Raw genomic sequence first — 12,035 nt, forward strand, 5'->3', positions numbered from 1 at the left:
TTAATACACAACTTAATACGTTATCCCCTGAAAACCCTGGGAAGATGGAGAGATGTCACTGATTCCCAGTCTGCTGCTAACCAGCCTTGCATCTGACATGGCCAGCACAGCATGCCCAGTTTCAGTGAACTCTGCAAAATTTAACTGGATGGAGAGCAACTCGGGAAAAAAAAAAAAACAACAACAAAAAACAACAACAACAACAACAAAAAAAACATTTAGCTGGAATGTAGAGAGAAATATTCCAACTTTCCTTGTGGCTACCAGCTAAAGAGACTCCCTACACTCCAGAGCACGTGCACAGATTCTGCTGCACTCTGGACTCTATCTCATCATCTCCAGACTAAGTACAAGTGCTACCTCTCCCATTGACTCCCCACAAATCTCCCTGCAGCTGTAAATATCAGAATAAAGACATTTTTGCCCTGCTTATTTAGTATCTCTTGTCGTTAAATACTATATCATGAGTTTACTGAAGACAGAGGTACTTGACATGTGCCAACTTCCAATGCAGTTCTTGTAGGCAAAAGAGCAAGTCATCTCCAAAGCTAGTCTCAAGCACTATTACAAATCAAGGATGCTGGATATATATATCCTCATACTGGATCAAGTTCTCCACACCCTAAGACTCTAGCCACAGAGTGCAGGAGTGAAAAAAGTGATGTTAAACTCATCTCATCACAGATAAACTGCACTGACACGGCAGCATGTATGGGAAGAAATGTTTCAGCTGTTCATGTTGCAGTGCAAAGGGACTCTGTAACAAGCGGGAGAAATTAGAAGTTCTCATTGTTATAACTGGCATTGCCGAAACCTGGTGGGACAATTTGCATGACTAGAATGATAAAATCCACAGTTTTAATCAGTTTTGGTATAAGGGAGTAGATAAAAGAAGTGGTGGCAGTCTACACTAAAGACATCATTACTTGATTACAGTTATTCTAGAGTTACCCAGAACCAAAGGATGTTGAATGCATATGGATTAACGTGTCATCTAATAAACCCCCAGAGCCAAGCTGGTACAAGAATGTTTGAGACCAATAAATCAAACCAGAAAATGAGTTATTCTTTAAGCACTGCTCCCTCCTTCATACCTGCTGCAGAGGGAAAAAAATGAAAGCACTGTTTCATGGAGCTTTGATTTTTGTAAGGATGTATGCTGGAGCTGATAGAGTTTAAAGGTTTCTAAAACTCCAGATGATAATGAATCTGAGATGATTACATTAAATGTGGGCAAACAGAGGGCAGTTCCAAAGAGCTAATTTCTCAAGAGTAGAAGAGAAATTGATGGGGGAAAAATTAGGTATAAAAGATGACTGAAAATTGGCAGGTCTTACAGAAGAATTTGTAAGGGAAAAAAAAAAAGTATGGCTTTGCAATCAACAAAAGGCATACTTTGGCTGAGAGCTCATCATCCTTATTCAGCTGCAAAGTCAAAGCAGCAATCAGAAACTGAAAAGAAGTATGATAAATGAGTTAAATTCTATCAAGAAATAGGTGGCAGTCAATATAAATTAGAAGCTATGAATATAGAACATTTATAAAGGAAACTAAATACATGTTAAAAACAAGTGACTGGCAGATCTAAGGACAATAAGGAGAATTTCCAGAGTGTTAGGAACAAAATAATTTCTATCAGTTGCATGGGTCCATAACTAATGGAGGTAACATTTTTTTTTTATTGGAAGAAGGGAGACTAGCTTAAGTACTTCTTCTGGTCTGTATTAAAAAATAAAAGTAAAAAAATCATAAGAGGATGAAGTACTTTCCAGTCCATTAGTGTCTGATGATATTAAACATCACCTGCTAAGGTTAGATATTTTAATGTTTCCAGATCTGAATGACTTGTACCCGATTTGTAAAGAGTGTGCTGTGTTACCTATTGATTGCAGGCAGCAGCCTACAATAAACAAATCTTGGCATGGAGGGAAAATCTCAGGAGCCTGGGAGGACGCTAATGCTGTGTTAATGTAGAAAAAGATGCAAGCAGCCCGTTCCAAGTAATGGTAGGTCAAATAACCAGATGTCAGTTGCTGACAAAGTAATGAGCAGAAATATAATTAATGCCAATCAATGTGTTCTTACTGCAAGAGAACATGTCAAACCTGATATGATTTTCTTGGATTCACAAGTTTAGCTGATAAGGATAACCACAAAGATTTCTGTTCATTTAGTAGTGCATGATATTCTGATTAAAAATAGACCTGTGATGATTTACAGCAGCTGTAAAGCACATCATAAATGAGTTAAGAATAAACAGATGCAAGACCTCTGAAAAGAGTTGTCAGTAAGAACTTCTTCTCAAATGGGGGCTGTTGCTCATCCAGACCCACCACCAGAACTGGGCCTGATGCCTAATGATCTGGAAGTGAATAAAAAATCACAGCCAGTAATGTTTATTGAGACGTAAAGTTTGACAGACTGGTAAATATAACGAAAAAGGCAGTCATAGACCCTGAAATGCATTCAACAGCAAACATGCGCTTGCAGACAAAACGCATTTTTACATGGTTCAATGCGAAGCTAAGAGGAAAGCATGCAAGCCTTTTCTACCAAAAGTGCCTGAGTACATATTGTCTCTGAATAGGATGTAGTGGTTAAGGTAGACGAAGTTGATCATGTACTATAGTGTGATAAAAGGGGGCTAGTAAGAGCCTTGAATGTACAAGAAAAAAAAAATGCCTCTTACTTCCCTGGTTTAGAGAGGTTATTTTTTGTTTGTATAATAGCACTAGTGAGACGTAAGTCTGGAATAGTATGTTCAGTTCTGTTGTCCACTCCTAAAAGGATGCGGGAAAAGCAAAGAGGGAAGGAAATAGACACAAAAATTTGTAAAGGGCTGCCCGTGGGACTCTCAGAGATTAGTCTGTTTAGCTTGTCAAAAAGAAGACTGAGAAGTGACTTGACTGCAATGTACGAGTACCTTCATGGGAAGAAAATGTTAGCTATTAAAGGGCTTTCTAATCTAGAGGGGGAAAAAAAGAGGAGTTGGAATCACTGACTGGAAGCTGAAGCTGGACAAATTTATACTGGAGATGACGCATGAATTTCAAGAGAGAAGGTGGTTAACCAGGGAACAGTCACGGACATAAATTGTGGATGTCCCATCCCCTGCTGTCTTTAAATCAAGACTAAATACTCATCTGAAAAAAAAAGAAAAGAAAAAAAAAAAAAGATGCTTTCATCAAACACAAGTTCTCTCCTGTCATTACAGTGGCAGCTGAATAAAAATGTAAGAGACCTGCAGTGCACAAAAGGTCAGGCTGCTTGATCAAACTGTGATTCCTTTTAGCCAGAAACTCTGCAGACCCAGGAATTACATTTGCGTTTGCTCTGTCAAATGAGCCATGCTGTAAAAATCTGATCTCCAAGAAGTAAAGAGAGGGTCTGGTCCTGCCACCTGTGATCACATTAGTCCATACGGCTGCTGTGGAAGCAGATGGAGAGCTTGGAGAATCAAAACTAACACTGTGCTGCTGCTTGATCTGTCTTCCTTTTTGTTGACATTAGAGGTCTGAGGAGCAAATCCTAAAAATCAGCAAAACATGAACACGAGGCCGTCTGTGGCACAGCATTGTGAGGAGGGCTGAACTCACTCCTCTCATCTGGAAGACTGTCTTTAACCCAGACCTGTGGGTATTACTCTGTCATATTGTGTTATACTGTAGCGCAGCAGGGAAAGAACACGTATAAAGCAGGACCAGCAAAGGTAGCTGCAGAGTCCAGGCAGATCTTCCAGTTCCCAGGACAAAACAGCACTGCAATCCAAGATAACACTTCCACACCTATTCAGAAACAGTTAGTGGTTTTTTTCAGTCATTTAGTCAGACCAGGTGCATAGCACAGACCATAGAAGGACGGGAATTGCCTAAATTTAGGGGGATCTGCACCACCAACAGTCCATGTACTAATGTCTACTCGCAGGATGCTGCTGCAGCTTACCTCCTGCTGGAGGATGAAGACATGTACTGGGGCTAGGTCCAGCAGGTCATGCAGGTTAACTTCTTAACTACAGGTTTAGCAAAGGGAACAGGTAAAAGAATGGAAAAAGCCAAAGGGGAAAAAAACTAAACTCCATTTTGCAGCTAATTATTACTCATATGTGTTTCCCCTGCATTTCCAGCATAGCTCCTCAGTCCCTGCAGAAATATGCTTTAGCCTTATGAATCAGAAATAAGCTTTTCTCTTTCTCTCTCTCTTGCCACATTTTTTCCTGCTCTTTTGCCTCTTTTCCCCTTTCCATCACCACACACCTTCATTCCTTCCTCTGATCCTTCTTTCTCCAGCTCCTACTTTTCAGTTTTAGTTCCCTGCATCGCTTTCTCTTCCATTGTCTCTTTTGCTCTGTATTGTTTTCTCTCTTATTTCGTCTCTTGTAGCTCTACAACAGCAGCACCCTGACACAGAAAATGTGATTTGTTCCTGTATGAAGAATAATACAACTGCAGGCCCAGCCTGTTTAATAAAAGTCTTGAGTATACAGCAAGAATGGCTTGCGAGTCCCTGAGGTAGAGGTAATATTTTGTATTAATATTTGATACCTTATTTAGGATGCTAAATCAGATGCATGAAATCTCTGGGGAAGAACTGAATGCAGAGTTTCTCTTTAACTGATGGAGTGCTAAGCCAGCCTGCCGGACCATCCCCTCTTGTCTTGCAGCCAGACCTCTCGGTTTTAGGTGGAGCACAGCCTGCTGCCAGTCTGAGAACCAGGGGAACGGCGTTTACGAAGCCCTTGAATTGCTTTTGTTAAATTTCCCCACAACTGCACCGCCCTCCAGCATTCATGGCAAGTTATATCTTTCTTTGGTGGAGTGCCTAGCACCAGATGCTGAGTCAGATCCCTCCCCACGTACCTCAGAGCAAGCAAAGAAGATGACCGTGTGCTTTTCTCTCTCCCTGTCTCTCTCTCAGCCACATGTAGACACTCACACGTGCAGAGGGACATCTCCCCTTCCCTGCATCCACGTATAGTGGCAGGGAGGTTTAAAAAACCCTGTCGCTCACTCTCTCAATCAAAAGGCATAAAGCCAAAGTGGTTTGGTCTCTGTTGAAGAGGAAGAGTTCCCAGCTTTCCCCTCAAAGCTTCAGCCAGTTGGTGCTTGTATGCTCTCTCGTGTTACCCCCAAAACATGTGTGGTATCAGGAGGTCAGAACTATAAGAAACTATGATCTTCGCTGCTTCTTGAAGCTAAGGCTCTACCCTTGAGGAGCCCTGTTTCAGTGGCTCCTCACTGTGTGTCTTCCACCCTTCACCTAGGTACTTCCACCTGCCTGGGCTCCGTTCTGGACAACACAATATCTCAGCATGATGTATCAGCAGATATATCTCAGGGCAGCAGGAGAAAGGAGGTGAGCTGCCCCACAAACACCCAGAAGGGCAGTAAGAGAGGAGCAGTGAGGAAAAACAACAATTACAAAATATGTATATATTTTTTTTCTTTTTTTTCCTTTTGGGCTTGGGCAGACTGACAGGCACAATGAAATGTGTGGGTGTCACTTGGCAGGTGTGAATCGTTCAGGCAAGCTACAGTACACATATTTAGTTGTTTTAAACTGTCTTCATACATCAGACCTCGCCACCCCTTACGCCGATTTATTGCGGCAATCTTTCATTGAAAGGATTAATGTCATCCAGACCTGGCCATTTGCATCGAGGCTGCCAGCCCAATAGTCGACATTTCCTCCATGGCCATTTCTTCCCCGGGTCATTTAGAGGGAGATCAGTGCACAGAAGGGGAAATTTTGGAGCTTAACCCCCAGCATCCAGCACTGTCCTGTCAGTAAAATGACTTTCTGTGGCCCCTCTTTGCTAACACACAGAGCAATGCCTTGGCTGAGAGCAGAAATCCCACCCAGAGCCTGGGGACAGGTTTGGAAAGGTGGCACAGCCAGAGGCACACGAAGGGTAAGCCACACCTTCTCCAGCATCTAAAAAACCATTGCTGAGGCTGAACAATTAGGCATGCATGCGTGCGTAGTGGTTGGCAGAGTCCAGTATTAGATCTGGCTTCATAAAAGCAGAGGATTTATTTTCTCCGGAGGAATAGTGATCAGCCTTATCTCAAGCATAAATTGGAATAACTTTACAGTTGTTCTAATTTCCTCATGAATGCTACACAAATGTTTTCTCATCCCAGAACTAGCAGCTCCTTCCATCTTGTTCACTGCTGGCCCTGTGTTCGCCCACCTGGCCACACAGGAGCTGCTGGGCAATTAGCTTGTCTTCATCAGGCTGCCTGCCAGCATGCTTAACCCACCCAGTTCCCAGCAAAACCACTGCAGTTTGGGAAAGCCAAAAAACACTGCCACCACGGACAGGCAGGCTTGTCCCCCTGACCGTACAGTGCACATACACGAATGCTCCTCCCCATATACCTAGATTACATCCTCCACATTATTAAATGTTTTTGTTTCCTTGGCTTCCTATTTTTTTTCACCTCAGAGCACCTTGTTATATGTGCATCCTTATCTTTCTGTGCATTTAATCAAGCCAGAGGATGCTGGACTTTCACTGCAACAAGCAGAGACCTGAAGGCTCTGCAGAACAGTGCTACTGCCAGGCAGTCTGTCTACAGCACTGTACCCTGGCTCCCAAGGGCACATTTTCTTCCTGATGTAAAATACGCTGTTCTTCACGTCCTTCTCTTGAATACTGCTCCCAGTCCTATTTTGGTCATATACATTTGTGCTATAAATGGTCTCCTAAAACCAGAGTTTATCAATATTGGCCCTGGGCTCACGGCTTCTTTTATTGCATCAAAGGGGCATCGACATTATTCCATATAATTTACTTCTTTTTGGCTTTATTCAGCAAATTGGTCAGAGGGACACAGTAATAGGCAAAAACTTAGAAATAGATCTCAGATAATAACCTCCTGTCCCTAAAGCTGTCTTGCTTTTTGATCTAGGGATTGAGCACTTCCCTACAGCTCCAACTTTAGAGAGTACTTGGGTTTGATTTTCCCAGTGCCCATCAGATGCTCAAGGTATTGGATCTCTGAACAAGCCAGTGTATGTTTTGCAGAGGAGGTACAGAGGAAGAAGGCCAGCAGCTGGCCCCAATTTGACTGTTTTATTTAGAACTAATTTCGGATCATCTACGTGAAGCATGCGGTAAATGTGGTGCTTCAAAGCAGAAGTTAACTCTCGGGAAAAACTGAACAGACAACAAGGGCAGTGACTCTGTTTGCTTTGGACACCAACAGCTGTGCTGTTTCCTCTCTTCACCCAAAGTTTGGAAGACTGTGGGGAGAAGCATGTCTTTTTGACACCCTTCATTGCCCTGCATTGCCCTGCCTTTGCCTAGGTGCAAACACTTTGCCAAACTTGTTAAGGCTGTGTGCTGTTCCCACTAGCTATGCCTTCAGATGCATCCTCCCCTCCTCCCCCCCAAAAAAAACTTTGCTTCTACCTATGAAAAGAAAAAAATGGATGGTCTTTTTTATTTTTTTTATTTATTTTTTTTTTTTTAAATCATGAAGTACAGCTTCAAGCTTCCTGGGATTTTGTTCAGGCCACAGTCATAGTAAATCAATGCCAAAAATTCTCCTCTGACTGCTCCATCCTATAGTCTTCACATCCCACTTTTCCACTCAGCCTACAGTTTATCTTCAGTTGCAGGTAGTAACAACAAAGCTTTTCCTCACTGCCAGCCTCATTTTATCAGCCAGCCTGTCTTGCCTGCTTTTTTCTTTTTTTTTTTTCCTTTTTTTTTTTTCTTCTGAGATTCTCCCCTACAAGCTTCTCTTTCTTATCTCTAAACTGTGCTGAAGGTGTTTGGGGTTTAGCTTTGGACTGAAGTTCAGGAGGCTGTCAGCCATACAACGCATCAAATGGAAAAGGTCCTGCTGAATCGTCTGTGACCTCCCACTGGACAAAGCATGGGACAAAATCACCTGAGCTCCATTCACCTGCTTACATTTCTTCTTTGGGCCTGATTCATCCTCTCCAACTCATCCATCCAGTGGCGACCACAGGACATTCAAACAGCTGGAGGAGGAAAGCCTGGAAGCAGTCCTCTACTCCATCAAAATTTTTGCAGCCTACTCAGAAGCATTTAACCAAGCCTTGCAGAGCTCTTTTTGCTGTAGTGCTGCATAATGGAGCTCCCTCTGGCCATCAGGTCATATTATCACAGATAATCAGAGCGTATCAGTTTCACACAAAGCTCAGCCAGACAAGCAGGACAAGACAGTCTCCAATGCACCATGAATATCTCACTCACATCACACATCATTTGGCTTTTAGCAAGACCACCCTGTCAAAGCATATAATAAATAGTACCCGTCTGACAGGGCAGCAGTGAAAATCAGGTTATGGTTGTAAAATGTTTTGTTGGTAAGGCCTATTTATTCTTTTTATCCCTGTTCTGAATCTGAACATTTCAATATCCATGTTTCTCTGTTTATTTTAGGGTTTGTTTTTGTTTTTTCTTCTTGCCATCAGGCCTCAGAAAACACTTTATTCTGCTCAGTAGCACCAGACAATAAAAGCTTTTCAGACGGCAGGAGGGAGAGGAAGCAGTGTGCCGCAGTACCGATGATCACAGGGTAAGGAAACATGGCCAAAAACTAACACAGTGCACAAGAGGTTTCTTGACCAAAGGGAGGACTCGTGGAGGGGCAGGATGAACCTGCCTCCAGCTGCCTCTCCATCGTTCGGTCTGCAGTGAGCAAAGAAGGATCACAGAGACTTGGTGGGATGTTACTCGGAACTGCAGCCATGGTCATGGATGAGTACAGGTTGTCTGGGAAAGACAGCCAGTATGGAAAAACAACCCAGAGATGGGCGAGGAGTTTAGCCCTGTGTAAAGGAGCTCCTTGACTGCAGAGAGCTGCAATGAAAAGGTAGACGTGCCCATTGGAGAGTGTCTGAATCGAGGTCAGCAGAGAAAGAAACGTGGGGATGGTGTGTTGGGGGTCCAACATAAACCACCTGGCCAAGAGAAGGATGGGAATGAGACAACCCAAGGTCAAAGCTCTTCTTCCTGATCACAAACAGGGGGAAATGGTGGTGAGTGGGCCCACAGAGCAGTTTGGCCCACAGTAACCATGCAATAATTGGGTTTAGGATCCAGAGGGTGGCTGGGAAGGTAAATGGCAGAGTTAAGACCCTGAGCTTCAGACAGCAAACTTTGCCTCTATAAAAATACATTCTAGGCAGAATCACCTGAGGAGCTGCCATGAAGGGTTAAGGTAGCCAGGACAGCTGGTTAATTCTTAAAGCAAAATAGCTGAGAGCTTAGGAGCAAACCATCTTTTTGGGCAGGAAGACCGGGTATTGCAGCATAAGGCCCACTTGGATAAGCAAGGAATGTCTCAATGAATTAAAATGCAAAAAGAGAGCATACAGAAAGTGGAGACAAGGATAGACATCAAAGGAATAGTATAGAACCATTTCTTGGATCCTTGGGGATTAAATAATGAAGACCAAAGCAAACAAGGAACAGAGCAACAGAGACTGGAAACCTCAGCAAGAAATGTCCAGATGGGATTCATTTAAAAAAGGCAAGGCTAAAATATTATTAGCACATACTCAGCAAACAGAAGATATGTGAAATGTTTCTGGTAACAGCATAGGTCCTAGGGAGAGGAAGTACCAACTAAACAGAAGGTTTTAATACAAAAATGTGCTGAAAATGTTCCTTGTTGCTTTGGGCACCTAACAAAGATGGGGAACAATCTGACTCTGGCAAGAGTTTACATCAGCTGTTTGCTTGTAGCACTTCTGGCAATTTCTGGATCTGGAGATCAGAGAAAAATGATGAGACCAGTCAGAGGACTAGGAGGTCAAATTTACAGCAAATATTACACAAGTGAAATCTATATCTGTGGGATAATAGATGACCAAAAGGGAACACAGTTATTCATCAATAGCTAAAGGGCACGGCTGCTAAGGAAGCAGGGAGACAAGCTGGCATGAGTAGATGCAAGAAAAGATATTTCCAACTTGGTATCAGGAAAGTTACCTGGACAACTTGGTCATGGAAGAGTTTCCTGTGGGCAGAGATGGAAGAGCTCCTACCTCAGACCCTCTGGGTTTTGAGCACAAGGTATTTGTTTAGATAATGAGGTTGTTTGCTCTCTTTCCTTCTTTTCACTTGTTCCAGTGTCCTCAGAAGGCAACAGTGCCACTGCTTTTGGTTGCTCTGGGTTTCTGCCTGCTGTATGCTCTTCTACCTACCCCTCAACCAAAATGTCTGCCAGAGTTTGCTCCAAGATACTAAGGTTTGGTTCCTAATCCAGCCCTCATGTCTGGTGAGCTATCTTTTGGGCCTCGTTATACCAGAACTGACTTTCTCATCTCTGCCTTGAATGCCAGAGTTACAGTGGGAGCTACAAGCATCTCCCATGGACCCGCTCCCTCTCTCCAGGCATGCATGCTGGCCAAGCTACCTGTTTCTTTTGCAGTGAAGCCACATTCAGCTAGACGTAAAGGACACAAACAAGTCTTGGGCTAACAAGGAAAGGAGTGGGAGAAGGATGCTGTGTGTCTGTGTGGGTGAATCCTGCCCCACTGAAGGCCATTTGGGAGGGAGGAGCCCCTCACTCGCCAGTGACAGCTGCCGAGTCATTAGAGAGAAGAGCACTTGGTAATGATGTGCACGCTTTGCTCTGTCAACACCAGGGCTTGTCCCCTGCTGCCCTCCCCACCCTCGCCCCGCGGCTGGATTTCAGCCAGAGGAAGCCCTTTAGAGGATGGAAATGGATGCATCCTTCACAGTCATTAGCGGGGATCGTGCTAATGGGATGTCATGATAAATACTGACAGTTAGCTGAGGGCAGCAGTGCGCACCGTGAGGCTCCAAATGAGAGGGCAGCAGATGCTACAACGCACTCAAAGCGTGCCCGTGGAGCGGGGGGAGGCAGCGGGGAGCAAAGGCAAGCTGGCGGGCATGCGGGCTGGTGACAAGAGGAGAGAGCTCACTGCTTCAAGGTCACCAGCCCGAGAGCAGCCCTGGGTGCTGGCAGTGCTGCAAGCAGCGAGCAAGCAGCAGAAGGCCCTGGAAAGGCTGCATTTCGCTTATCAGAATGGAGAGGTGTTGCTGCAGCCTCAGGAGGGTCCCACATTGTGGTGCGTGTTAGCCAGCATGTGTGGGGAGGGACAATAAGGAGATGCAGGGCAGGAGAGGGCACAGGCAGGACCCTGTAAGTGCTACCAAAGCAAGGGTATCTTCAGGGAAGGGATGAGGTGCTGGCGTCTGGGGAGAGGATTACTTGGCTCACATTATCACATTGAGCTCACATGCACGCCGAATGAAAAAAAAAAAAAAAAAGGCAAGAAAAAAAAAACTTAGAGCTTTTGTACCTCAGGGAACTGACCAGCATAGCTGTAGTTAGATAATTATGCCATTAAATCTATGCTAATACTACTAAGGCTGGTCATGAATTTTTTAACAAACCAGCATTTCATTGGAAAATACCAACCGATTTTATCAAAGACGAAACTTCTCTCAAGGACAAGCGTGTTTCAACTCAGAGAAGACAATAAGAGTCGGAACACGCATTTATAACAGTGCAGTGCTTTCAGGACATTGCACTCTGAGCAGGATTTCTCGGTGAATATCCATCCGTGAATCAGGTTGTCAAGGCACCTCAAACTGTGGATCCTCTACCCAAAATGGACACTCTGATCACCAGGCGCTTAGGGAGTTCTTCCTGACCTCTCTGATTTATTCTCCCTGAAAAAAAAAAAAAAAAAAAAAAAAATTGATTTTCATTCTGGTGCAGATAAGAAAACAATTTTTTTTGCATCCCAAAGTTTGGTGGGACAGGAAAAATTAGTTCATTTTCTGCTTTTAGTATAATTCACCCTTGGGGAAATGCTGTTGTAGAATAAAAGCATCCTCTTCACTTTGGAGTAATTACTCTTATTCCAGAATAGATTATGCACATGAGGGAGTGAAAACAACATAGCTGGAGCAATAGCAGCTATTTGTTGCCATACCAGTCAACATCCCAGTATATTCAAGTGTTAAAGGCTACAAAGAAGAATGTGTACTCTTTCTCTTATTATTAGCTCTCCTTAGGTCA

The sequence above is a fragment of the Anser brachyrhynchus genome (assembly GCF_964034855.1).
Source record: "Anser brachyrhynchus genome assembly, chromosome: 1".
Taxonomy (NCBI): Eukaryota; Metazoa; Chordata; class Aves; order Anseriformes; family Anatidae; genus Anser; species Anser brachyrhynchus.